Source organism: Anabrus simplex, chromosome 2 (assembly GCF_040414725.1).
Source record: "Anabrus simplex isolate iqAnaSimp1 chromosome 2, ASM4041472v1, whole genome shotgun sequence".
NCBI classification, from domain to species: Eukaryota; Metazoa; Arthropoda; class Insecta; order Orthoptera; family Tettigoniidae; genus Anabrus; species Anabrus simplex.
In genome coordinates, this window is record NC_090266.1 from 343,701,502 (window position 1) to 343,728,102 (window position 26,601).

At 42.8% G+C, this 26,601-nt stretch overlaps 1 long non-coding RNA gene across 1 annotated transcript in view; it reads left to right on the forward strand.

Moving 5' to 3' along the window:
• Nucleotides 1-26,601, forward strand: part of LOC136862819 (uncharacterized) — a 427,778-nt gene that overhangs the window by 86,667 nt on the left and 314,510 nt on the right. Inside the window, exon 2 of the long non-coding RNA XR_010859067.2 lies at nucleotides 14,976-15,053. This is a non-coding gene — a long non-coding RNA (uncharacterized lncRNA). The remainder of the gene's footprint in view (nucleotides 1-14,975; nucleotides 15,054-26,601) is intronic.

Consider the following 26,601-nt stretch of genomic DNA (forward strand, 5'->3'; position numbering starts at 1 on the left):
TTAAATCCCAGAAATTATACTGGATATTTTATATATTCAACGTAGGAAATCTCGCTCTAGGCATGCGAGTTATAATACATAGATGGGCAGTGTTTACGAAAAATTATTTAGATAATTCTTCTTGCAGAATGAACATTTTTTTTTTTCTAAATAAAAATGAGGTGAAAATTATGCAATTCTCCGAGACTCGAACTCAAATTTTCTCTGTTCCTGGATGTCCGATTGATGATTATCTAACTCATAGAAGCTATTTATAAACTGGGCAGTATTGCTGATGATAGGTTCGCCCTGAAAAAATGGTTGACGTAAGGTAGTGTCCGCCGTCCCAAGTTTGGCAAGTATTTTGACCGAACCGTATATGATTATGACCATTCTGCAGTCTCGATGGACACTCTTACTATCATTACTATGTATGTTCACGACCTCATTGAAAGTTGTATTTATAACGCATCACATTAGTGATGAGTGATATCCTTCAGTAGACATAACGTGTCACATTGTTCCCTGTGTCGTTGTTTGATACATTTCATTGAGTGACTTACGACAGCGTAGTCATGAGCACATGTACACTCTACGTGTGTGAATTCTATCGATATTTTTTTTTCGATAGTAACAATCTGGAGAGGCCTGGTGCAGGTGTTTCGAGTTGACGCCCTATAGGTGACCTGGGCGTCTATGGGGATGGGGCACTACCTGAGATGAATTCTAATGCTGGAGACGACAGAAGCACCCAGCCCCGAGGTAGAGGAATTAACCAATGAAAGTTAATATCTCCGGCCCAGCCGGAAGTCCGGCACAGGGCCCTTGGGACCAAATGCCTGTAAATTACACATTTAGCCATGGAGCCAGACCTCTATTTCGATGATATATTGTTCAGATATATTGATACGGTACAAGATTGGAAAGGAAATGACTGTAGTCTTGAAAAGGATACTAATTCTGTATTTATTTTACGGAGGTAAGACTATTTCAAGGATGTTATGACAGGGAATTGGAACTCACCTGCTGAGCTGAAGGACGCAGACGATTATTCGTTATCCTTCCGTTTAGGGTTCGATCTCGCCCAAGATCGGTGGCATTTGAAGGTGTTCGTATGCGACTCCGTTTCGTTAAAGAACTCCTGTGGGACAAAATTCCTTGTATCTTATAATCTATAGCACTCGAAAGGATGTTACACAAATAACATTATTATGATTATGACGGTGATATTTATTATTATTATTATTATTATTATTATTATTATTATTATTATTATCATTATCATCATTATCATTATTATTAGAAGGCCTCCGCGGTTCAGGCGGTAGCACGCCGGCCTCTTACCGCTGAGTCCCGTGGTTCAAATCCCGGTCGCTCCATGTGAGATTTATGCTGGACAAGGCGGAGGCGGGACAGGTTTTTCTCCGGGTACCCCGTTTTTTTCCCTGTCGTCCCTCATTTCAGCAACGCTCTCCAATATCATTTCATTTCATCTTTCAGTAATTAATCATAGCCCCAGAAGTGCGACAGGCTTCGGCAGCCGGCACACTTCCTATCTTCGCCGCTAGATGGGGGCTTCATTCATTCCATTCCTGACCCGGTCGAATGATTGGAAACAGGCTGTGGGTTTTCATTATTATTATTAGAATAATCTGGATGAGTGGCTGAGACGGGAGAGCGCTGGCCTTGTGAGCCCAACTTGGCGGTTTCGGTCTCGGCTCTGTCCCATGGTATTTCAATGTACTTTAATACGCCAGCCTCGTGTCAGTATATCTGTTGTTCGGTCATCCGTTCCTAGACTGGTTCGCTTCAGCTCTCCATGCCACCATATCCTGTACTAACTGTTTCATTTCTACGTAACTACTACATCCTACATTTACCCTAATCTGTGTGTCATATTCATGCCTTGACCTACTCCTACCTCCTTACCGTCTACACTTCCCTCAGAAACCAACTGAACAAGTCCTGGGTGTCTTAATGTGTGTCCTATCATTTTCTCTTCTGGTGAAATTTCGCCAAATCACTAGATTTGTGACACGTAAAAGAACTCCTGCGGGACAAACTTCTGGCACCGAGCTCGATAGCTGCAGTCGCTTAAGTGCGGCCAGTATCCAGTATTCGGGAGATAGTAGGTTCGAACCCCACTGTCGGCAGCCCTGAAAATGGTTTTCCGTTGTTTCCCATTTTCACACCAGGCAAATGCTGGGGCTGTACCTTAATTAAGGCCACGGCCGCTTCCTTCCCACTCCTAGCCCTTCCCTGTCCCACCGTCGCCATAAGACCTATCTGAGTCGGTGCGACGTAAAGCAACTAGCAAAAAAAAAAAAAAAAAAAACTTCTGGCACCTCGGCATCTCCGGAAACCGTAGAAGTAACTAAGTTAGTGGGACGTAAAAGAAAATTATTATTATGATTATCATTATCATTATGATGATTATTATTATTATTATTTTTATTATTATTATTATTAGAACTCACCTGCACCGGGCGAGTTGGCCGTGCGCATAGAGGCGCGCGGCTGTGTGCTTGCATCCGGGAGATCGTGGGTTCGAATCCCACTGTCAGCAGCCCTGAAGATGGTTTTCCGTGGTTTCCCATTTTCACACCAGGCAAATGCTGGGGCTGTACCTTAATTAAGGTCACGGCCGCTTCCTTTCAACTCCTAGGCCTTTCCTATCCCATCGTCGCCATAAGACATATCTGTGTCGACTGTCGGTGCGACGTAAAGCCCATAGCAAAACAAAAGAACGAACTGACCTGCCTCCCGAAATATGAGTTCTCACCACATTAGCTGGTCTGGTAGGTTCATTCTTTTTTTTTTGCTAAGGGCTTTACGTCGCACCGACACAGATAGGTCTTATGGCGACGATGAGATAGGAAAGGCCTAGGAGTTGGAAGGAATCGGCCGTGGCCTTAATTAAGGTACAGCCCCAGCATTTGCCTGGTGTGAAAATGGGAAACCACGGAAAACCATCTTCAGGGCTGCCAATAGTGGGATTCGAACCTACTATCTCCCGGATGCAAGCTCACAGCCGCACGCCTCTACGCGCACGGCCAACTCGCCCGGTCATTCTTTTTCTAGACCGAGTTCAGCTTGAGAGGAACGGTAAGATACTTACAATTTGTCTCTGGTCCTAGATAATTACGCTTAACCATTTATGGAGTTATGTTGTTTAATGGATGAAAAAATGAACATACGTTACAGCTGTTAACGTTCTGTATGGAAGTTGTTCGCACAGTATTCGTAATCAATCACAATATGATCTGTAAGGTAAGGCATAAGCCAAGTAAAGGGTAATGGGTTTAGTTGATGCACAAGATATAAAAGAGGTGGTAGTTGCTTGTTGTACGGATGAATTGGTTGTTGATAGAAAGAGACGAAGATAAGTGGGGAGAAGCTTCATCATATTCGTGAGTTGATAATTCAGTTAACACGCTGGAATAAATGAGCACCTTTATAATAAAGAAGCTGCCAGCGAACGTCTTGAGCATCACAAATTCCTTTTGCCGTCATCTGGCCTTGAACTCAGGCTTATGGAGAGCTACAACTCCACTACTGCTTACTCGTAATAATTATGTCCGCACTTTCGCACTGTAACTCAAGGCACTGAACTTCCACTGGCTGACTCAACGCCTTTAGTCTGGTATGCAACATTCACACTACGCACAACAGCTTTCGAAATATATTCACGTCCAATGAACTATTACTCTGCTCTTAAGTAAGAGTGCTCGACCTCTCTGCTACACTCAGCTCTCTTCGAGAGGCCTGATTTGCTAAGCAGAGCTAAATATAGGGCATGGTAACAGAACAAGGTGCTGCCTATCCGAAGTGGTAAAGGCGTGCTAGGATCACCTGGAAGGACGTGAGTTCAGGTAGTCGAAAAGTATGGACGAGATTTCCATTTCTGGGGAAGCACAGCCCCGAGGTTCACTCGGCCTACGCCAAAATGAATCCCAGGTTAATTCGTTGGAGCAAAGGTGGCTGGGCATAGAGTAAATCACGCTACCCACTAAGTGTCAAGGTTATGGATAGTGGAATCCACCAAGAGCCTTCAGGGCCTGTGCAGAGATGGCTTTGCTTTTACACTAATAGAATAAGCAAAATCACTCATCACTTACATGAGGAGCATTCCGTGATTCTTACCACTTTCTCAAACAACCTACATCACCGTGCTTACCACGAAAGGCCACTTAAGGTAGAGTTTATTGGTTTTATCCCAGAAAACGACGATTTGTAGCACTTTACCTGACTAAGATTTTTCCCTTATATTCTACACTCTCAGATAGAATTCACACATGTAACGCGTGTATGAAGCTGCTAACTACGATGCCCCAAGTCACTAATTGAAACAATACCAAATAACAGAAGAAGGAAAGGATGCAAAATAGATTATATCAAGTTTTAGGTGTTTCCCATCAGAGGTGTCCATTTTTGACAGAGGAAAGCATTCTGAATTCAGTTTTACCGACTCGTTATTATTGTTTTGAAATCGCTGTGAGATTCGTTGTTCTTCAACATAAGTGACGTACAATATAATTGTTCGGGTACAGCAACGTGACACGCTTCTGAGCTGTATCCTGGGGTGAGAAAAACTTGTTGGAATGTCGGTACAATGTAGGTAGAGAGAGAGAGAGAGAGAGATAGTGTTTCTTTTGGAGAGAAACCATCCATCCGTTACGTTAGTGGACTGATAGAGCAAAGGAGCCTGTCTTTGACAGACACAGCTCTATACCAATATTGTTATCATCCTCTCGATTTTATTTTACATTAAATAACTCTCGTGTCCCAGGTGTTGGGCATACCAGTAGGCCTACATCTCCTTCACTTACCTCAAGCAAATTATTTACTTATTTCTGGACACTAAAACTTATCCAGCTTATTCCAGTTATTTCTGAAGTCGCTGAGCCACTCTAGCTCCATTTTTGAGTTTGACAATGGATAATTTGTTAAATTGATATTTATAGAATAGAATACTCCCATCCTCTAGTTTCGGATCATCTCAAACTGGGGAGAGAGCATTCTTTTTTTATTGCAATTCATTTATTTGATACGTTAATTAAATAAATTGATATTTATATTTGCTCCCTTTTTTTTAAAACCTTTCCGCAGACAACTAGGTATTGCATGTTTATACTGCTTTGAAGCGAAGGAAAGTGTACTGCATTTAAATGTATGTGCTAATCGACTGCTTGTAGTAAACGTTGACTTCATCCTTCTGTGTCTACTCGGTACTCATAATGTGCTCTAATCACTATATAGGAGAATCCTAGTATGTGGTGTAGTGGTGTCTGTCTCTTACCCGGACGCCCCGAGTTCGATCTCTTGCACGTCCAAATATTTTGGTCCTGGACTGCGGGCTTAAACAGGGATCACTTAGTCTCGTGTATTCAACCGAGGAGCTGGCTGATGTGAAAGGTAGTGGACCTGGTCAACAAATCCAAGCAATACGGCTGAAGTCACGTTGATCACGTAGAATTCCAATACAAGCATGTCATCTGGCGGGGTAGCACTCATCTTGGCAAACCATGATCTCAATATTCTGTATGAACAACAGCGTTGTTCCTTTACTTTGGGAGAAACTTCGTCACCTAAGAACACTACTCTCAGCTATTTACTCACCCACCGCTAGCCTGACCGGCGCAGTCAGTTAGTTGTCGCCCTTCTCTTCCTAGAGAAAGTACAGCATCCCGATTGAGGTCGCTGGCATTTTGAGGGTGTTCGCTTCTGGAAAGTTAAATAATCCCTGCAGGACAATAATCCTGATACTTAAGCGTCTCTTAAAAATGTATAAAAATGGGAGTAATTAAACTGATTATTGTTATTATTGTTGTTATTATTATTGCTGGTAGCATTAGTAGTTGTTGTTTTGCTAGTTGTTTAACGTTGCCCTAACTCAGATAGGTTATAGGCGAAGTTGGTATTGGAAAAGTCTGGGAAGGAAGTGACCGTGGTCTTACTTAAGGTACACCCTCAACATTTGCCTAGGGTGAAAATTAGAACCACGGAAAATCATCTTGAGGACTGTCGATGGTGGCGTTCAATGCTACCGTCTCTGGAATGCAAGCTTACAGTTACACGGCTCTTACCATGCACCAAGTCGCTCGATAGTAGTAGTAGTCACACCCAATAGTGATAAATATATTCAGTGTTGGAGTTGGTATTATGTTCAGATCCCAAGGTTCTTATGTTCTGTAACCATAGTTATCTGTACCGAGCTCGATAGCTGCAGTCGCTTAATTGCGGTCAGTATCCAGTAATCGGGAGATAGTGGGTTCGAGCCCCACTGTCGGCAGCCCTGAAGATGGTTTTCCGTGGTTTTCCATTTTCACATCAGGCAAATGCTGGGGCTGCACGTCCTTCCCATTCCTAGGCCTTTCCTCTCCCATCGTCGCCATAAGACCTATCTATGTCGGTGCGACGTAAAGCAAATAACAAAAAAAAAGTTATTTGCTTGTGCAGGAAACTAAAAATGAGCTTCAAAACAACTACAGATCACTGTATTAGCTACCTCTTTACAGGGCTGTAAGACACCTAGACACACTTCAACTATACGTCTTCTCGGCACAATGTGGGGTACAGTTGCACTATGCCCGGTCGCCTTAGTCTCCCAGGAAATAGCGGGAACTTTTTTTGTGTTTTTGTAGGCTGAGTGAAACTCTTGGGCCATGCACTTCTGGATAATATGGACTCTAAATTTATCCTAATTTCTGATAAGGAATCGAACCCGTCTTTCCGAGCACGCCTTTTTTCCCCTCGGCTAGGCAGCCCATAAATCACTGTCTTGCCAATATATTTAATTTCCAATATTTGCCTCCATTATCCACTCTCGGAGCCTACCCAGGGATTTGACGTTACTTATTATTTATTTGAGCCAAACCTTCATTCATAACATTTTATGCAAAGAACGAGTGATATATAAGGCAAATTCCTCTCCACCCTCATTTTGTACTTTATCTTAGATGTAAAGCTTCCACCGTCTGTTGGCATTATTTAGTTCATCCGGGTACCTTAGAGGTAATAAGTCGCCTTGCCAAAGAATACTGCAGTGTATTCGAAACGTCGGCAAATTGTAGGTAAGGTACACAAAACAACGTCACGGTCCAACCCGGAAGAACTAAATCATTTTGTACTGTATACAGAAAATTCACGTTAACTGTTAACCTCAGATACCTTGAATCGAATAGCTATATCGGTATTGGATTGTCTCTTATCAGAAAGGTAAAAGGGTTCTCTTTTAAAAGAAGGTCTAAAAGTTTTGCACGTTGCTTTCTTAATCTCAGAGATAATGATACATACTTTGTTCTTTTTAAATAGAATCATAATGGTCTCTGTCCCCGGTATAGTAGTCATTAATTAGCCCAGTTCAGTAGCGAAATACTGTTTTAAATTAAACTATGACGTATGAAGGTAAATAACATCCTTATACTGTTTTCCTTGTGCTCAAGCCACATGTTATATCTACCTGTCCACTTTCGTGCTTACTACGGTGATGATAAGAAGCTTCTGCTCCATGAAATATACGCTGCCCTCCAAACAAATGCGTAACACCGACTATTTTGGTAGAAAGCTCAGTTACATTCTACATTGAATAAGATTACCACAGTTCTTCCAATATCTATTGACTGGCTAATGTTCTATGAATATTACTGAAGGAGAAGTAACGATGAATAAAAACAGAATGATTTTTAATGCAGTATTGTAACCCATTCAAACAATGGCGATTGCTCCCGCACATTTCTCATTCATTTCGCGCCGGTTATGAAAACCATTATTTCAGCATTGTAGTCGGTTTTGTACCTTTGCCGCTTATCGACCGTTTTTTTTCGTGTGGCTATTTCTAGCCGAGTGCAGCCCTTGTAAGGTGGACCCTCCGATTAGGGTGGGCGGCATCTGCCATGTTTAGGTAACTGCGTGTTATTGTGGTGGAGAATAGTGTCATGTGTGGTGTGTGAGTTGCAGGGATGTTGGAGACGGCACAAACGCCCAGCTCCCGGGCCACTGGCATTAACCAGTAAAGGTTAAAATCCCCGACCCGGCCGGGAATCGAACCCGGGACCCTCTGAACAGAAGCCCAGTACGCCGACCATTCAGCCAACGAGTCGGACTATTGACCGGTATCTGAGCATTAATAGAGGGGTCTCTGAGCCACAAAAGACTCATCAACATGCGTCTACGTCCCATGGACTCGGCGAGAGCAGTAGGCCTACTCATTAATCACGTTATACTGTAACATTTGCATTCGCTTTCGACGAAAACTTAGGCACGATAATGCAAAACTCCATGGTGCTCAGTGTGTCAGTTTCTTCGGGAGGTCACCATTCCCACTCTGGACTGGCCAGGTAGAAGTCCGGACCTGAACCTCATTATTGGCGGTGCATGAAGAATGGGAGAACGTATCACGAGAGACATGAACATGAGCGTGCCCGGAAGATTCGCGGTACTTCCTATTGCTCGCGTAATCAACTTCCAAGTTTCCAGTACAATTCCTTAAACGCATTTCATTAAAATCAATAAATTCTGGTAATCAGAAAACATGTCACATTCTGCTTCTTCTCATTTTAAAAGTCGTATCTTCTAATCGAAATGTTTTGAGCATTGTTGTTTTTGGAGTAGGTGTGGAAATTTATTTTGTAACGATGTTTTGAAAATAAAAATGCATTTTGCTACCTTAAACTGAGATTATATCAAGTTTTACGCTTTTTTGGAGGGCAGTTTATTTACAGCAGAAGTTATATTTTAAATGATAGTGAGCGATCGACCGGAAGAAGTTTATAATTCGTAAGAATGTAACTAGGTGTGAATCACACCTACCTATTTTACGCGTTTCATTCTTGACCTCTTGGGCTGTATAGTGTATAGGATATGATGTGATGAGTAAATGTGGGAAGGATATGGAAGCTAATAGGAATGGGAAGCATTAATTGGACTTGTGTGCTAACAAGGGATTAGCAGTTGCGAATTTATTCTTCAAGCATAAGTTTATCCATCGTTACATATGGGAGGGTGGGGCACCAGATCCATAAAAAATCTATTTGGAGTATACAGGTATTTCGTAAATTTTTTGATGGTACAGATTCCGTCTGCATTAAATTAAGTATTACTACGCCGTCTGCGGACGGGCAAGCACAGAAAATCTCCAGGACAAGAAATTGAAGGAAGTGCACGTACCAAACGAGTTCGCTTATCGGTTTGCGTCACGTAGCTGTGAGCTTGCGTTCGGAGGATGGTGGGTTCGAACGCCACTGTCTGGAGCCCTGAAGACAGTTTTCCGTAGTTTCCCTCAATGCTCAAAACATTTCGATTTAAGTGGATACGATTTTTCAAATTAAAAGGGGAATCTGACAAATTTCCTGATAACCTTAATTAAGGTCACGGTCACTTCCTTCCTAATCATAGACATTTCCTATTCCATCGTCAGTGATGGTGCGATGTAAAAGAAAATATCCCACCAAGAAGATTAAATAATATTTATGTCATAAGTCTGTACAGTCCGACTCGTTGGCTGAATGGTGAGCGTACTGGCCTTCGGTTCAGAGGGTCCCGGGTTCGATTCCCGGCCAGGTCGGGGATTTTAACCTTCATTGGTTAATTCCAATGGCCCGGGGGCTGGGTGTTTGTGCTGTCCCCAACATCCCTGCAACTCACACACCACACATAACACTATCCTCCACCACAATAACACGCAGTTACCTACGCATGGCAGATGCCGCCCACCCTCACTGGAGGGTCTGCCTTACAAGGGCTGCACTCGGCTAGAAATAGCCACACGAAATTATATATATATATAAGTCTGTACATAGTTCTCATCCACATTCAACAGACATTACGCATGAATTGAATAAATGAATCAATGAATTAATAGAACACTTCCCTCCAAGTCACGGATAACCAACAACTGGGGGGAGAGAGCACTCATAAATGAATGAATGAAAGAATTAATTAATGTACAGAATTCATGCATGCATGAAAAGAGAACTCTTCACTCCTATTCGCTGATAACGAGTACCTGCGGAGAGAGCCCTCGTGAAATGAATGAATGAATGAATGAATGAATGAATGAATGACATACGGAAAAGTTGTAACAGAAACGGGAAGGATATTTCTAGGAACAGTTGTGTGTAAATAGAGGAAAAAGCCAGCATCTTGGTGGAATTTTGAATTCGGGGTAGCTTGCAAACGTAAAAGGAAGACATCAAAAATGGCTCTGAACAAGTACTGTTGTAGGTACGGAATTGTACGTAGATAAAAGGAATAAAGCGAAACAAATCATCGTAGAGTTCAGAAATAAATCATGGTGGGTTTTCCCTAATAACTTAGAAACGCTAGAAGGGGCAAGGAAACCTTTCTGGACTGTATTAATATTTCAGAAAGGGAGAGGGAATGGAAATGAATAGTGTTTAGGGTAAATCAGGTTAACTAATTGCCTATCCCTGGAAATCACCGGACAGATGGAAGGAATATTTTGAAAATTTCCTCAGTGTAAAATGTCCAGAACAATGGATTTCAGGAGGAAGGAGACAAATGTCAGTGCAATTACGCCTGAGGAATTGGAAAGGATGGTAAATAAACTTAAGCAGCAGGAATATATGAAGTTTGGCCTAAAATGGTGAAATATAGTGGGAAATCAGGAGCGAAATGACTTAGTAAAGTATTGGAATTAGCATGAAATATGAGTTAGGTACCTTCTGAATGGACCAAAGCAGTAATTGCACCTGTCTATCATATAAGCAACGGAGCAGAAATGATTGTAAAAGTTATCGATGTATTTCACTGTTCCGTATACTAGGCGAGATATTCACTGGTATTTTGGAAAGGGGTTGTGATCAGTGGCTGAAAGTAAGTTGAATTCCGGCCCCGGGCTCGATTCCCGGCCGGGTCAGGGGTTCTTAATTCTCATGATTAATGTCTGGGGACTGGGTGTCTGTGACGTCCTTAACCTTCCTTTCCTCACACACAACATTCCACACTACCGCCATTCCAATTACACGCAGGTTCTTACAATATGGTGCCAGTAGGGGATAAAGGTCCACATGGTCGACGCCCCGAACAAACAGCATTTTTTTAAATGTTTGATGAAAACCAGTGTGGTTTCAGACCAGGGAAGGGCTGGCTGTACACGATTTTCAGCAAGTAATATAAAAATGCCACGAGCTGAATAAACACGTATGCCTTCTCTAGATCTACGAAACATAAACATATAACAGAGTACTGTACCTTTTATTAGCCATATCGCATGATATTTACCTGTTCAGGGTCGTCAGCATGAAATTCTGAGACTCATATCTCAGGGATACTTAACAGCTCTTCGTCACATGCTGACATGACTATCGGGTATCAAGGAAGACCTACGTACTTGAAATGTACATACATACATACGTACATACATACATACATACATACATACATACATACATACATACATACATACATACATACTTATGAGTATGGCATCCTGAATCCACCCAGATTTCACTCCCGAAAGCAAAGTTGGTCTGAAAACGGACCGATGTAACGATAGTTTCGTCCGGGAGCTGACTTTCTTCTTACAGAATACTGTTGATCGCAACTGCGAGCTCACTGCATTGGCTTTACTGCACATTGATTCAATCTCACCTACTATACTACCATCCTGGGAGAACACACATACAAAATACTTTAAATTATCTACCTCTTCTAGCTTTGTATCAACAACCTGACATTCGGTTATCTTGGATTTCTTACCTACAGACATCCATTTAGACTTCCAAAGGCTAATTATCACACCATACATCTGAGTTTCAAGATATTAGACAGCAGGCTTTCGGCACAATCTGCCATTAAGACCAAGTCGTCAGCATAGGTCAGACTGCTTACTACATTTCCACCTAACTGAATCCCTCCCTGCACTTCATACCTTTCAGCAGATGAACCTTGTAAACTACGAACAACAAAGGTGAAAGATTATATCCTTGTCTAATCCCTGTAAGTACCCCGAACCAAGAACTCATTCTACCATCAATTCTCACTGAAGCCCAATTGTTTAAATGCCTTTGACTGATTTGAATAATCTGCCCTTAATCCATAGTCCCCCAGTATGGCGAACATATTTTCCCTCGGTACGCTGTCATATGCTTTCTCTGAGTCTACGGAACATAAACACAACTGTCTATTCCTCTCGTAGCATTTTTCAGTTAGCTGGCGCATACTGAAAATCTGATCCTGAAACCACACTGCTTTTCATTCAACTTCCTCCCAACCACTGATCGCACCCTCCCTTCCAAGATACCAGTGAATACCTTGTCTGGTATACTAATCAGTGAGATACCTCTATAGTTGTTGCAATCGTTCATGTTCCTTTGCTTACACATAGGTGCAATTACTGCTTTTGTCCAATCTGAAGATACCTTACCAGCACTCCATGCTAATCTCATTACTCTATGAAGCCATTTCATCCCTGCCTCAGGTCTAATGCCATCTATTTCTGCTGCTTTATGACAGTGGAGTTTATTTGCCATTCTTTCCACTTCATCAAGCGTAATTTCACGAACATCATTTTCCTCCTCCTCATGAGCTCGGTTGTTCGCGACACCACCAGGATGATTTCCTTTTACGTTGAGAAGATGTTCAAAATGTTTCCTACACCTGTCCAGTAATTCCCTGGGATCTATTATGAGTTCACCTGAATTACCCGAAACACTGTTCATTTCCTTTTTTCCCTCCCCTCCTAAGATTCTTTATTACAGATGTCCCTGATGCTTGACATAGCCCTTCCAGGTTATTATCAGAATCTTCTCACGACTTCTTTTTGGATTCAACAGCTATTTGTTTCGCTCTATTTATCTCATCTACGTACAATTCCCTGTCTGCACCAGCCCTTGTTTGGAGCCATGTCTGATACGCCTTCTTTTTACATTTACAAGCTGCTTTCACTTCATCTTGCTGAATTTACATTCACCTCATATGCCGATGAATTCGCATCGTTGAATCAATATTTCTTAATTTCAACACGGCATTTTACAAGCACTAAATGCTCAAGAGTAAAGTGGTATTATTCAAGTTAAATGAAGTTAATTTTACAGTCCAAAAACTGCAACTATAACTTCCAGGTTAACTTCAGCTTTAATACTTGTCTTTAATTAAACACATGCATATCGATTGTACTTTAATAAATGAGCCGGGCTGTGTAGCTCAGACGGTTGAGGCGCTGGCCTTCTGAACCCATCTTGGGAGGTTAGATCCTGGCTCAGTCCGGTGGTATTTGAAGGTGCTCAAATACGTCAGCCTCTTGTCAGTAGATTTAGAGCAATTGATGCTTTATGAGGATGGCAATCAGAATGTGCTAGATAGGGAAATAAGAGGCCGTGATATGTTGGAAAAATATCTTCATTACATTTCCTGGGATTAAAAGGAGGAAACAACGTAAAATGTGTTTCGAGCATGGCCCAAGCGTGTTATGAAGTTCCTCTATCCCGTGTGCCTGGATATTAAAAGTTCTTACCACTTAAGCGGTCCGGCTTTTTGGCTGAATGGTCAGCGTAGTTGCCTTCGGTTTAGAAGACCTCGGGTTCGATGCATGGCCGGGCGGAGATTTTAACCTTAAATAGTTATTTCCTCTTGCTTGGGGACTGGGTGTTTGTATTGTCCAGAACATCCCTGCAACTCATACAACACTATCCTCCACTACAATAACATGCAGTTTCCCTTACATGGCAGATGCCGCCCACCTTCGCCAGAGGGTCTGCCTTACAAGGGCTGCACCACACGAAATTAAATAATTAACCACTTATACGAGTGTATGTAAAAACAGATAACCTCTTGGTGTAGTTTCTGAAGACATGTTTACGATCTATGTGTAGGAGAATGAACAGTGACCACCTTTAAAAAAAATTTTCTAGGTTCGGGCAGTGTAATTTAAGACATTAGGATATAAATTTGAGTTATACGGACTCTCGAAACAGCTTGACTTTTCACGGACAGCGTCACGATGATAGACGTTTTGTGGGGATGTAGGCTGTAATGCTGTTTGGACTTCACTGCAAACCTTCGTAGAGGAGAGACCCTTGAAATTGTCGGACACAACGTTAAGCATTGGGCACTTCAAACCCAGCTGGACCAAAACGTGGGGATATTCTCGTATCATATGTGTGTTTGATTCTGCTTTCAAATCCACTCCTTACATTCTGCTACTGAGTACACTATCCATTTTGTGCCTTTCTTACGGATCAGACTACAGACATCACAATTACATAATGTTCAAACAACCTCTGATATGTAGGCCTACTACATACGCACACTATTGAAGACGTCACAGCTTGCTTTATCAGACAGGTTCTTTGCCATAATTGTTTTTTGCAGACTCTGAATGAACCTACAATTACAATAGGAAACCTTTCTCACAATATCATCTCTGCAAATTAGGTTGCTGTATGTAATGACGGGTGGTTCGGTCTAATGGTTACAAAAATTTCTCTAGTGATTCTATAGTGATTTCCTGTCGTGAACAAGTCTATGAATAGCCGCCGAAAATAGTGTTTCGACTTCAGCATCCATTCTTGCCTCCAATATTGGCTGGTTATGGAACGTGAAGTTGAGCTGCAGCTGGCTGAGTGTATATTGCGTTAGTGAATTAGTTCTATTTTCTGACTGGTTAGATGCATCCGGCGGATGAGTGACCTACGCGAACCTAAAACGGGCTCTGTTTCCACATGCTGTACAGTCCAATGGTTGTAACTCGCTCAATGTCGACCACTTACCGGGAACAGAGCTATCCTGAGGGCACATGTTAAAACGAAACAGATGGCAGGTTAAAGTTAAATTTTAAACAATGCATAATATTGTTACTCATTATTGTTCTGCTCCATCTGTTTTCATTATTCCCGTTTTCATTCGTACAGTAGCTCTCTCTCTCTCTTAGGGTGGAATATTATAAGACGATGCAGAGGTTTCCTGTATGACTATTTGTTCCTAATCCACCGTCAATATTTCCATACACTTAGTTTTAAATGTCTTTGTTTCAGGAAGTGAATGGCAGTCCAAGGCACCTCCAGATGTACAGAGTGGGCAGTAATGTAGGAGGCACGCGTAACAAGACAAAAGTGAGTTATGTTTACATTTTGCCAACAGTGCAGTTGTATATGATACTATCAAGATACCCGTGCTTCGCTACGGTTTTAAATTGAAAGTTATTTTTAAAAATTTACATTTTGGAGAGTCTACTGTCGACTGAACCTGTAAAATACACCCTCAGCTCGTACATCAAACGGTTTTGGGGGAATGATTATTAATGTTCTTATCTAACAGATATCTGAATTCTGTACAGAAGAATTGTAATGTTTTTAAACCCTATGTTATTTAACATCTAAGATGTAATATGGATCAACTTGTGAAATTTAGATGTTGTACGTCAAACAGTAATGGAGGAACGAATGTTTTTAAGGCGGTGAATGTTTTAAAATATTACATAACATCCAGGATATAGAAGACTACCCTTCATATAAAATTTTAAGATCGTGCCTGAAGGGGTTTCAGAAGAAGGTATATTGTGGTTTTTGAGAGTCAACCACCATCTAAATCCCTTTCGGGAGAAATATTTTGAAGTATATGATATTTATATCTAGGACATAAACGAAGAACCTTCCCGTAAAATTGCAAATTTGTACGTTGAACGGTTTTGGATGGATGATTTTTTTTTTTGCGCACATAACTCCGTTTAACACCTTAAGGGTGAGATGTTTCAAAATATTTCCTAATTCACACCTGGGATTTGAAATATATACCGCTATTTGGAATTTTGTCTTCGTAGTTAAACGGTTTCGGAGGAAGGAATAAATATATCTGTTTTCGGACCTTAACCCAAATTTAAATTTAAACTTATCTCAAACTTTCTGTTATTTAACGTGATTTGAAATTTTAGCTTCTTAACTCAAACGGTTTCATAGAATTGAATATTTTTGTCATCATTCCTCATCCCACAGTCAAAACCACTTAGGGGTGTATTGTTTGAAGACCACTTTTTTAAACTTAAAATCTAAGACACAGAATAATTTGTTGTGTATAGAGGGGAGCACCGATGTCTGATAAAAATCAAGATGAAACCTCCTTTATTATTTAGGACTTATTAAGCTTGTGGAAAATGATTGGTAATTTGAGAGATTTAAATCTACATATTATTACATTAATGCTATACGGTCTCAAAAAATATGTTCCTTCAGTTGTGTAGGAGTTCAAGATTATTTCAGTTAAACCCCTGAGTTTTACAAATAACTTCCTTTGGTAATGAGGGAAAGGAGTCAGAAATTCGGTCGAGTACCTTGACTGTTGTGGAGACTTATTTTTTACTACTTCAGCAACTATACAGTCCCCATCCATATACGTGAAATATTTTTATTCTACCATATTTGACACCTACAGCATCCAAAGATCTCGTAAAATGTCAAATTCATACGCCAAGCGGTTTGTAAAGATGAATAATTTCGTCGTAAGTCGTCACCGCCCAGCCAAAAATTCTTAGAGGTGGATTTGTTTAAGACCTTTACTTGTTTAAAATTTAAAACACATAGGAGCAACCATCATGTGGAACTTTAACCTCATATGTGAAACGGTTTCATAAAAATGGATATTATGTCATCAGAACTCACCCCCAGTCAAAACCCCTTAAGGGTGTGTTGGTTTAAGGCCACTTTCTAGTTAAAATGTAGGCCTACTGCGCATAGGAACAATCACCTTGTGATATTTCAACCTCGTATGTCAAGGGGTTTAAGAGAAATAAATATGTTTGTCATCGGACATTACCCCCAGTCGTCAAGACCCTTAGGGGTGCATTGTTGGAAGACCAATTTTTATTTAAAATCTAAGATATTGAGAAGTAAACCATGTGAAATTCCAACCTCGTATGTCAAGCGATTTCAGAGAAATTGGTATTTTGTAATCGGGCCTCACCCCCACCCCAAGTCAAAACTCCTTAGGGGTGCATTGTTTTAAGGCCACTTGTTATATCAAAATCTATTACATGTAGGACAACCATCATGTGAAATTTTAATCCCATATGGCAAATGGTTGGAGAGAAATGAATATTTATGTTGACAGCCCCCACCCCTAGTCAAAAACCCTTAGCAGTGCATTATTTTAAGACTGCGTTTTATTGAAAATCTAATACATACAGGAGGAGCCATCATGCTAAATTTCAACCTCATATGTCAAACGGTTTCAGAGCAAGGAAAATATTATTTTGTTTTCGGGTATTAACCCCTCTTTTACCCTTAAGGGCTGAATTTATTTCTAAACTTGTCTTATTTAACATCTAGTACACAAGGAAGTAATCATTGAGTGCCATTTCAACTTTGTGTGGTCAATGGTTTCGGAGGGATGAATATTTTGGTCTTTAAGGTCTTACCCCTTTTTCATCCCCTTAGGGTGGCATTTTTTGATACCCTTGCCAATTGCGCTTTATATACATATATACCAATTTTCGCGTCTGTAACGTCTTCAGTTTGAGATGTGTCCTCATAAAAAGAGTTAAACCGGGCGAGTTGGCCGTGCGGTTAGGCCTGCGCAGCTGTGAGCTTGCATCCGGGAGATAGTGGGTTCGAACCCCACTGTCGGCATCCCTGAAGACGGTTTTCTGTGATTTCCCATTTTCACACCAGGCAGATGCAGGGGCTGTACTTTAATTTTTTTTTTTTTTGCTACTTGCTTTACGTCGCACCGACACAGATAGGTCTTTTGGCGACGATGGGACAGGAAAGGCCTAGGAGTGGGAAGGAAGCGGCCGTGGCCTTAATTAAGGTGCAGCCCCAGCATTTGCCTGGTGTGAATATGGGAAACCACGGAAAACCATCTTCAGGGATGCCGACAGTGGGGTTCGAACCTACTGTCTCCCGAATACTGGATACTGGCCGCACTTAAGCGACTGCAGCTATCGAGCTCGGTGTACTTTAATTAAGGCCACGGCCACTTCCTTCGCAATCCTAGACCTTTCCTATCCCATCGTCGCCATACGACCTATCTGTGTCGGTGCGACGTAAAACCTATTGTAAAAAAAATGTTAAAATCCTTTACTTCTCTTCAACACCGTCCCCCCTCCGCCCATTAAGTGGATTTTCACAGAACAAAAACTTGTTTATTTTTAAAGGAGATTCCAAATACCAGTTTTCACGTCTGTAACATCGTAGATTTTTGAGATATGCTGTAGATTTACACATTTTAAAAATTCACCCATGTTTTCACTTCTTTTCGCTCTCTTAAGAGGATTTTCCGAAAACAAAAAAAAAAAAAAAAAAAAATACGTATTTAACTTTTAAGGGAGATTCCAAAGACCAATTTTCATATCTGTAATATCTTAAGTTTTTTATATATAAGCATCTTCATAAAAGGAACTGGACCCCGTTTTCACCTCTTTCCACCCTTCTTAAGATGACCTTCAGAAATTTCAAATACCAATTTCTACGTCTCTAAACTGTTAAGTTTTTGAGATATACTCTTTTAAACAATTCAACCCCCTTTTCACCCCCTTAGCGATTGAATATCCAAACATCCTCTCTTAGTTTTGGCTCGGCGATGATGAATCAGTCAGTCAGTCATGAGTCAGTCAGTCAGTCAGTCAGTCAGTCAGCAGTCAGGACATGTTACTTTATATACAGGGTGAACAGGAGTTAGTCGTACTGTACAGTTGGTGCAGTGGATAGAGTTTTGGGTTACCATGCAGGAGGTCGAGTGGTCGATCCTGGGTTCAGGCGTATGTTTTTTCTTTCGTAAATATAGTCCAGGTGGTATGGTATCTGGCATCTTAATCGTCAACAGCGATTGCAGTGGGTCTTCTAGAAACCATACTACGATCCTAGAAATGGACGAACAATCGTTTTCATTGGTCAGCTTTGAAAGGCGCCCTTTCCACGTCCTGAGCGTGAATTTATTCGCACCACTTCATCTACTAGTTGTGAAACCTGTTTGTTTCAGCTGTCTATTTCTTATTAGTCTAACCAGGTATTTGTTGTTTCAGCGTTACAAAATATTGTAAATGTAGGATACATGTCACCTCAGAAACGGTGTCTTACTGTATTACAGTAGGTAATGTCAGATGGAAATTAGCAAATAAAAAATGCGCCTCAACCCAGGATCGAACCATCGACCTCCTGCATGCCAACCAAAAACTCTACCCACTGCACCAACTGTACAGCACGCCAAGAATGTGCTGACAGCGGTAGTTACCCTACATATGGTTACAGTGTTGCCAGACTGCTACTTTTCAACGTCCGTTTTCTACCGGATATACTCGCAAGACGAAATTTTGTAAGAGACATTTTTTTATTGCTGGCATGTGAGGAGTCGCGCTGCGACGCCCGAGTGCGCGAATTACGCTTCACCCTGTATATATTTAGAGCGTATTCAGAAACTTCAATTGAGGATCGGGGTAATATTTTGGAGATACCAGTAGGTGATTTTCCGTTAAGCTTGTATATTGAATAAACAGTACCATACCTAATGCCTTTGCTGGCGAGATGTGCTGTTTACACTTTGTCTTCTGGTATGGGCTCGAATAAATGTGTTACTTTCATTGGCCTGTCTGTCTCACCCTTGGCTTTGACAATATGAAAGTGACCGAGGGATGAGCGATGCTAGCAATACCATTCCTTATGCAGCCAGTCCCTGTTATGAATGGTGTGAAAATATCACACATGGTACATGCATTTCAGTGGGCTTGGCAGACTGATATGTAATAGCAACTTCTGGCTCGATGAAGAAAGGAACGGGAAACTACCTCACTCTTCATTTCCCTAGTACCGAGCTCGATAGCTGCAGTCGCTTAAGTGCGACCAGAATCCAGCCCTTCCTTGTCCCATCGTCGCCATAAGACCTATCTGTGTCGGCGCGACGTAAAGCAACTAGCAAAAAAAAAAGAAAAAAAAAAAGCATTTCCCTAGTATGCCTTTTCATTGACATCTAGGCTATCTGACAGCTGTTGGCGGAGCTGTAGAGGATTCAACCAGCCTTCGGGCTGAATACCCAACACATACATACCATACCTAATTGAAGGATTACCAATCAGTCATTCATGCTCTTCGATTAACCACGGTCTTTTAGGGGTTCCACCCGAGTGGCCGGCTTTGAATCTGCCGCGAATTTGGTTTTAGCGCACACTTAACCTCAAGTAAATTGAGTTACGATAGAATTTGTTTAAAATGCTTCTCTCGGCCACCTCGGGAGTGGAATACCGTGGTTTCCTATTTCATATGTAGGCGAATGCCGGGATAGTCAACATATAGATCACAAACAGTTGCTTCCCAAGCCTAATTCACTGATGTAAGGTATAAGAACGAGTATTTTTTCGCACTAAACACACAGGGTTATCGATCACGATATCTCAAGTCCGCCACAAGAAATACAATTTTAGACTCTGTTATAATTAGGAATCCTATCAAGAGCCAAGCAATACGGTTGAGGACATGGTTACGCTGACCACATGACACTCCAGTGTTTGCAGACCATGACTAGACAGCAGTCGTCTTGGCAGTTCGAGACCCTAATAGGTTTGCTTTTCCATAATTGGGAAATATAAACATGTTATTAATTTATGTTCATAAACTGGTATGCATTTACTAAATAATCCGCTTTGTGGCAATGATTATTATTGGAACAACGGGATCAACAGAAGCCTTCAAAGATAAGTGTATTGGACTATAGGTAAGCAACTATTTGGATCACGGCGTTCCAAAATGACACAATTCTCCGTCGCATGTTTGAGTGTATGGGACTTTTTGACATGGTAGTTTCGATCGAACTCATTTGATGTGTACGAAATGCTTGCTTGGATGGTGACCTGTGCAGCCGACAGCCGTCGGTGTAAACTGTACGTTGTTACTGCCTGACACGAGGGTGCATCCCTTTCTCCATTCTTCTGTGACTCGCTGGCTCCTCCCACCTCTCCCAAGCCACCGACGTACAGTAGTTGTTTTCTAAACACAATCAGGATTCTGTAAAGTATGTGAAAAGCTGAGTATAAGGACCAAAATTATAACTAAAATGGAAGCGAGGGGAATAATATGCTGGTTAATGGGGGTGTACATGAATAAAGCTGAAAATATATGTGACCCGTTGTGCGGAAGGGGACCCAAAGTCTGCAATGGAAATTTTACAGCAGAGCTGAACAAAAGTGTCTATGGCGTAAAAACTGCATTTCAATGTTTTGACTTCTTGCGTTACCTATGGGTCTTCTTAACAAACCAAGTTACGTATCAGTTCGAGTCCTCGCTACTCGACGTCATGACAACTTTGTTCAATTGGTAAGAAAATTACCGGTAGTGGAAGCTGTAGTTGCCATGACTTATGACTCGACACTCGTATATCATATCATTAGAGAAATATGGGAAAGGATATCGGACAAAGGTAAACAGAGAAACGATACATGAAGTAGGCAAAATACGCTTGAGGACGACCGTTTCACTAGTGGTTTAAAGTTGCATTAACACATGGAAGGATTTTCGCTACGCAAGAATGGGAAGGATAGGGGCCGTGGCGTTAATGAAAAATCGCCTTCAGTGCTCTCGATGGTGGAATTCACACCCACCATTTTCCGAATGCAAGCTCACAGCTACGCGACCTCCATCACTTGGCGAACTCATACGGTGCATGTTTGATAACTTTTGCGTTTTGTTTGGAAAATCTTTTGTAATATTGATGAGAAATTACTAAATGTATCTTAATGTAAAAGAGCAGCCAGGATTGACCGATGGGGAGACGGGGGGATACAGTTATAAAATTATGGTAGGACATAATGAAGGTGCTAGTGCGTGTGTGGTGCGCGCATGCACGGGTGTCATACGGACACTGATACAAGTAAATTATGTTGATATTCAGATTGCAGTACCGGCACATTACAAATTCTTACATTAAAATACAGAACAGGAACAATGTGATCAAAGTGAATAGTTTTACGGCATTTTCCGAAGTGGTTAGATTCTCGCAGCTGTGAGCTTGTATTTGGGAGATAGTAGGTTCGAACTCCACTGTCGGCAGCTCTGAAGATGGTTTTCTCTGGTTTCCCATTTTCACACCAGGCAAATGCTGGGACCTGCCTTAATTAAACCTACGCCTGATTCCTTCCCACTCCTGGCCTTTTCCTATTCCATCGTCGCTATAAGACCCATCTGTGTCGGTGCGACGTAGGCTACAGCAAATTGTAAAGAGTGTATAAAAGATTAGTACGAAAACAGTGGCATACTTAGCTTAAGTGAAGATATGTTGACAAGGATGTACCAGAATTCCTTTGAGTACAATTAAAGAAGTCAGCCTCTGTGGTGTAGTGGTTAGTGTGATTAGCTGCCAACCCCGGAGGCCCGGGTTCGACTTCCGGCTCTGCCACGGAATTTGAAAAGTGGTGTGAGAACTGGAACGGGTTCCACTCAGCCTTGTGAAGTCAACTGAGTAGAGAGGGGTTCGACTCCCACCTCAGCCATCCTCGAAGTGTTTGTCCGTGGTTTCTCACTTCTCCAGGCAAATGCCGGGATGGCACCTAACTTAAGGCCATGGTCGCTTCCATCCCTCTTCCTGTCTATCCTTTCCAGTCTTCCCGTCCCCTACGAGGACCGTATTCAGCATAGCACGTGAGGCCGCCTGGGCGAGGTACTGGTCCTCCTCCCCAGTTTTATCCCCGACCCAAAGTCTCACGCTCCAGGACACTGTTCTTGAGGTGGTACAGGTGGGATCCCTCGCTGAGTCTGGGAGACCAGCCCCTGAAGTTAGACGGATAATGAAGTGAAAAACAATTAAAGAAAATTATTGGAAACCACTAAGTGAACATATAGAGTACATGGAAAAAGACTGTGGCATAAAGGTTATTTTCAGTTCAGCAGGTGTTATAATAAGTATGGCTCTAGAACACGAGAAGTTGTAGTTAATAAGAAACAAAGCATCAATTTAAAAACAAAGGAAACTGTGCATTATAGAAAATAAAATTACAATTTATATATTTGTCGCCAACGGCCGTAACCTTGTTGAAACACCGGATCCCGTGAGATCTCCGAAGTTAAGCAACATTGGGCGTGGTCAGGAGTTGGATGTGTTGCCACGCGCTGTTGGTGGGGGGTAAGGGAATGGAGGAGCGGAAAGGAACTGGCCACCCTACCGCATGTAAACTCCGGCTCAGGAACACCTCTGCGGAGGTTCGGACCTGCCTTCGGGCAGAATAACCCTTACATTACCTATATATTTGTCCATAAATGGTAAATTAATCATCAGTAAATTTATTTGTATTGAATGATACACTTTAGGAATGCATTTAAATCAAAGTGATAAAAGCCCTCGACGCAGGAAAAGCTGACTCTCTTTAACAATATTATTATGCTAATATATTTGCAGTAATGTTAATAAGGTTGTAAATAGGAAGGATTGCAGCAATGTATAACAGTATGTAAAAACTTCATTGTTATCAAGGGGAATTAAGTTAGTCGATCAAGACAGTTAAATAATAGTCTCCCTCAAGGTCCCGTTCTAGCTCCACTACTTTTCAGCTATTACAGTGCTGACATGCCCAACACTTAACCAAGAAACTTGGCTGCACAAATGACGGGGTTTTATTATTTCACTATGCATCCCTGAAAACTGCAGAAGTACTCCTTAAAAACGATTTAGTTATCATGGGAGAATATTTCCACTAGTGGATACTATACCCCATTGCATATAAAACAGAAGTGTCAGTGTTCCATCTGAATAACAGACTTGCAAGCCCGGAGAATGAAGCCAAGCCCGCCGGGGCGGGGGCCTCCTGGATGGGGTTGGGTCATGACGCCGGGCCTCCTTCCTCTCTGCCCGCGCCATGGCCCGGTAGACAGGGCAACTGCGATGAGAGGCCGGGTGGCCTCCCGCGCAGTTGGCGCACACCGACGCCTCCTTAAGTGTTTCGCAGGCCGTGTAGTGGTGATCACCCCCACAACTGTTGCACCTCGCTAGGAGCCCACACCTCTCCTGCCGGTGGCCGCACCTCAAACAGCGGAAACACTGCAAGAGCTGCTGAGGGGGACGTTTCAGTCTCACCTGATTGCCGCTACCCACTGATGTCCTTTCCTGATTGGCTCCTCGGTCTACTGCTGTCCTGGTAGCAGTCGTAGGATGCGGCTGGGTTGCCCGCTCCAGGTGGGCCTGCGTCTTCTTCTTTCTCCTCGTCCGGTGGCGGCGTCTTCTTCCCGGTGATTTCTTCTCGGCAGAGGAAGAAGCCTCGTCCTGGTGGCCCTCCTCCCGGCCTGGCGGCTCCGCTGCATCGCCATCTTCTCCCTCCTCCTGACTGACGGCAGTGGCGTCGGTCTGCGCTGACACCTGACTGCGTTCCCTGTCCTGTGGGGCGAACATCGATGTCTGCAGCTCGACAGACACGCTGGCAGGCTGGGCCTGGATAGCAGTCTCTGAATGCCAGGGTACGTCCTCCTCTACTATTGTACTGCTTTCCGCCGTCAGGGGCGATTTCCTTGATTGCGCCCGGATGGCAGGCCATTCCTGGTAGGCCTGGGTCTGCGACCACCTCGCCCTGGTTGGTGGCCGACGGTCCTGGTTGGCGGCCTTGTTGGTCTGCGTGTACTTCGAGAAGTACAGCGATCCAAATGGGGTCGCGGCGCTCGGGAGCACCGCCGTCGTCCTCGGTCCTCTGCTCCGTCTGGATGGCTGCCTCCTGGCTGCCTGTGTTGTCCGGCTGCTCCCTGAGTCCTGGCAGCCGGACAACCTGGAAGTGTTGGCGCACCAGACGCTCGTAGGTGCGAAGATGGCCTAGGTCCCTAAGGCGGATGATGACCATCCAGCCGGGGATTACCTCGTGGACGATCTAGGTGATCGTCTCCTCTCCCAGTAGCTCCGCAATCGCGGAGAGGAGATCGATTATGAGGATCGTTTCGATGTAGGAGTTTTCCCCGACCATCAGCGTCGGGAGTCTGAGGGCTCCGAGAACAGCCTCACTCGGAAATCCTCCGTTGCTCCCATGAAGTCGTGGCCTGCCGGTCTCACTGGGATGGTTATCTTCTCCATCCTGGTCCTCCTGACAAAAGCTTTTTCGAAAGTGTACCAACAAGTACAGCTGCCTGACTAGTACTGGGAAAGTACAGATCGTCTGGCGAGGAAGGATGAGTCAGCGGGAAGCACATACGTCCTCTCGCTATCACTGCCAAGCTCGTCCTCAGAAATGGCGCCAGCGAACGGGACGCAGCTTATGAATTTGACACATACGTCAGTTTGTGCGTCTGACATTAACCTAGCAACACACACAAGTTGAGTCCTCCAAACACTAGGGTCTGAGCTGTATCGTTCAGTGATCATGTTGACGTTTGTGCCTGAAAAAGAACATTTGAAGCACGCATTGATTTTCTTATTTAATCAAAAGAAAAAGGCTGTGGAAATTCATCGTTTGCTGGTAGAAACATATGCTGAACACGCTCCACCGATTAGAATATGTGAGACATGGTTTCGACAATTTAAACTTGGTGATTTCAATGTAAAAATCAGTGAGCGCTCTGGTAGACCACAAAAGTGCGAAGACTCTTGACGTCCGGCAAAACCGTTAATGCACAACGCTATCGCTAACAAATCATTAATTGAAATCACGCATTGATCGCAAGACGAGCGGAATGGGCCAGAAGACATGGCAGAGTGATTTTGTTACATGACAGTGCGCCGTCTCACACAGCAAAACCTGTGAGACACACCTTGAAATCGCTTGGATGGGATATCCTTCACACCCGACGTACTGCCCCGACCTGGCGCCATCTGACTGTCACCTCTTCGCATCAATGGGGCACGGGCTCGTAGATCAGCACTTCAGCAATTTTGAGGAAGTTGGAAAATGGGTCGACGAATGGTTTGCCGCAAAAAAACAAGCTGTTTTTCTGGGATGGTATTCATAACTTACCTATAATATGGGCAAAGTGTGTAGAAGCCGATGACCAATATTTTGAATAAACAGAAATTTAATTTCCCTTGAAAATTACGTGTTTTCTTTACCACAAAACCGGCAAAAACTTGTGCATACACCTGGTAAGTATGTCCTGGCGAAGGGGCTAGTGGTGATACATTGACTCTTATGGAACTAACTCGGCAGAGCTGCGCTAGGGCTCCTGAGGCTAGATGACTGCTATACATTGGGTTTATGAGACTAACATTAAGGACCTAGGCTAGGGGCTAATGGTGATACACTGTTCTTATAACTTTGGAGAACTCCCTCAGGGACTCACAACTTGTAACTTTTGACCTACTAGTTATGGCTACTAGGCAAGGTGGCCGTTATACACTATTATTGATCTAACACCAGAGAGCTACCTCAAGGGCTCACACGTTGTAACTTATGACCTATTAGTTTTATCAGTCTAACTTTCGGGAATTGAGGCAAGGGCTACTAGGCAAGATGGCTGCTATACACTGTTCTTATGGAACTAACTCTAGAGGGTTACCTCAGGGGCTCACAATTTGTTACTCACGACCCATTAATTTTATCAGCCTACCTTTAGGGAACTGATGCAAGGGCTACTAGATAAGAAGGCTCCAGTACGCTATTGTTATGGCCCTATCTCTAGAGAGCTACCTTAGGGGCTCACAAATTTTAATTCCGAGATCGACACCTCGGCTAACCTTGCAGACTAAAGTTTGGCTTCTTGCTTAACCTTAACCTAATAT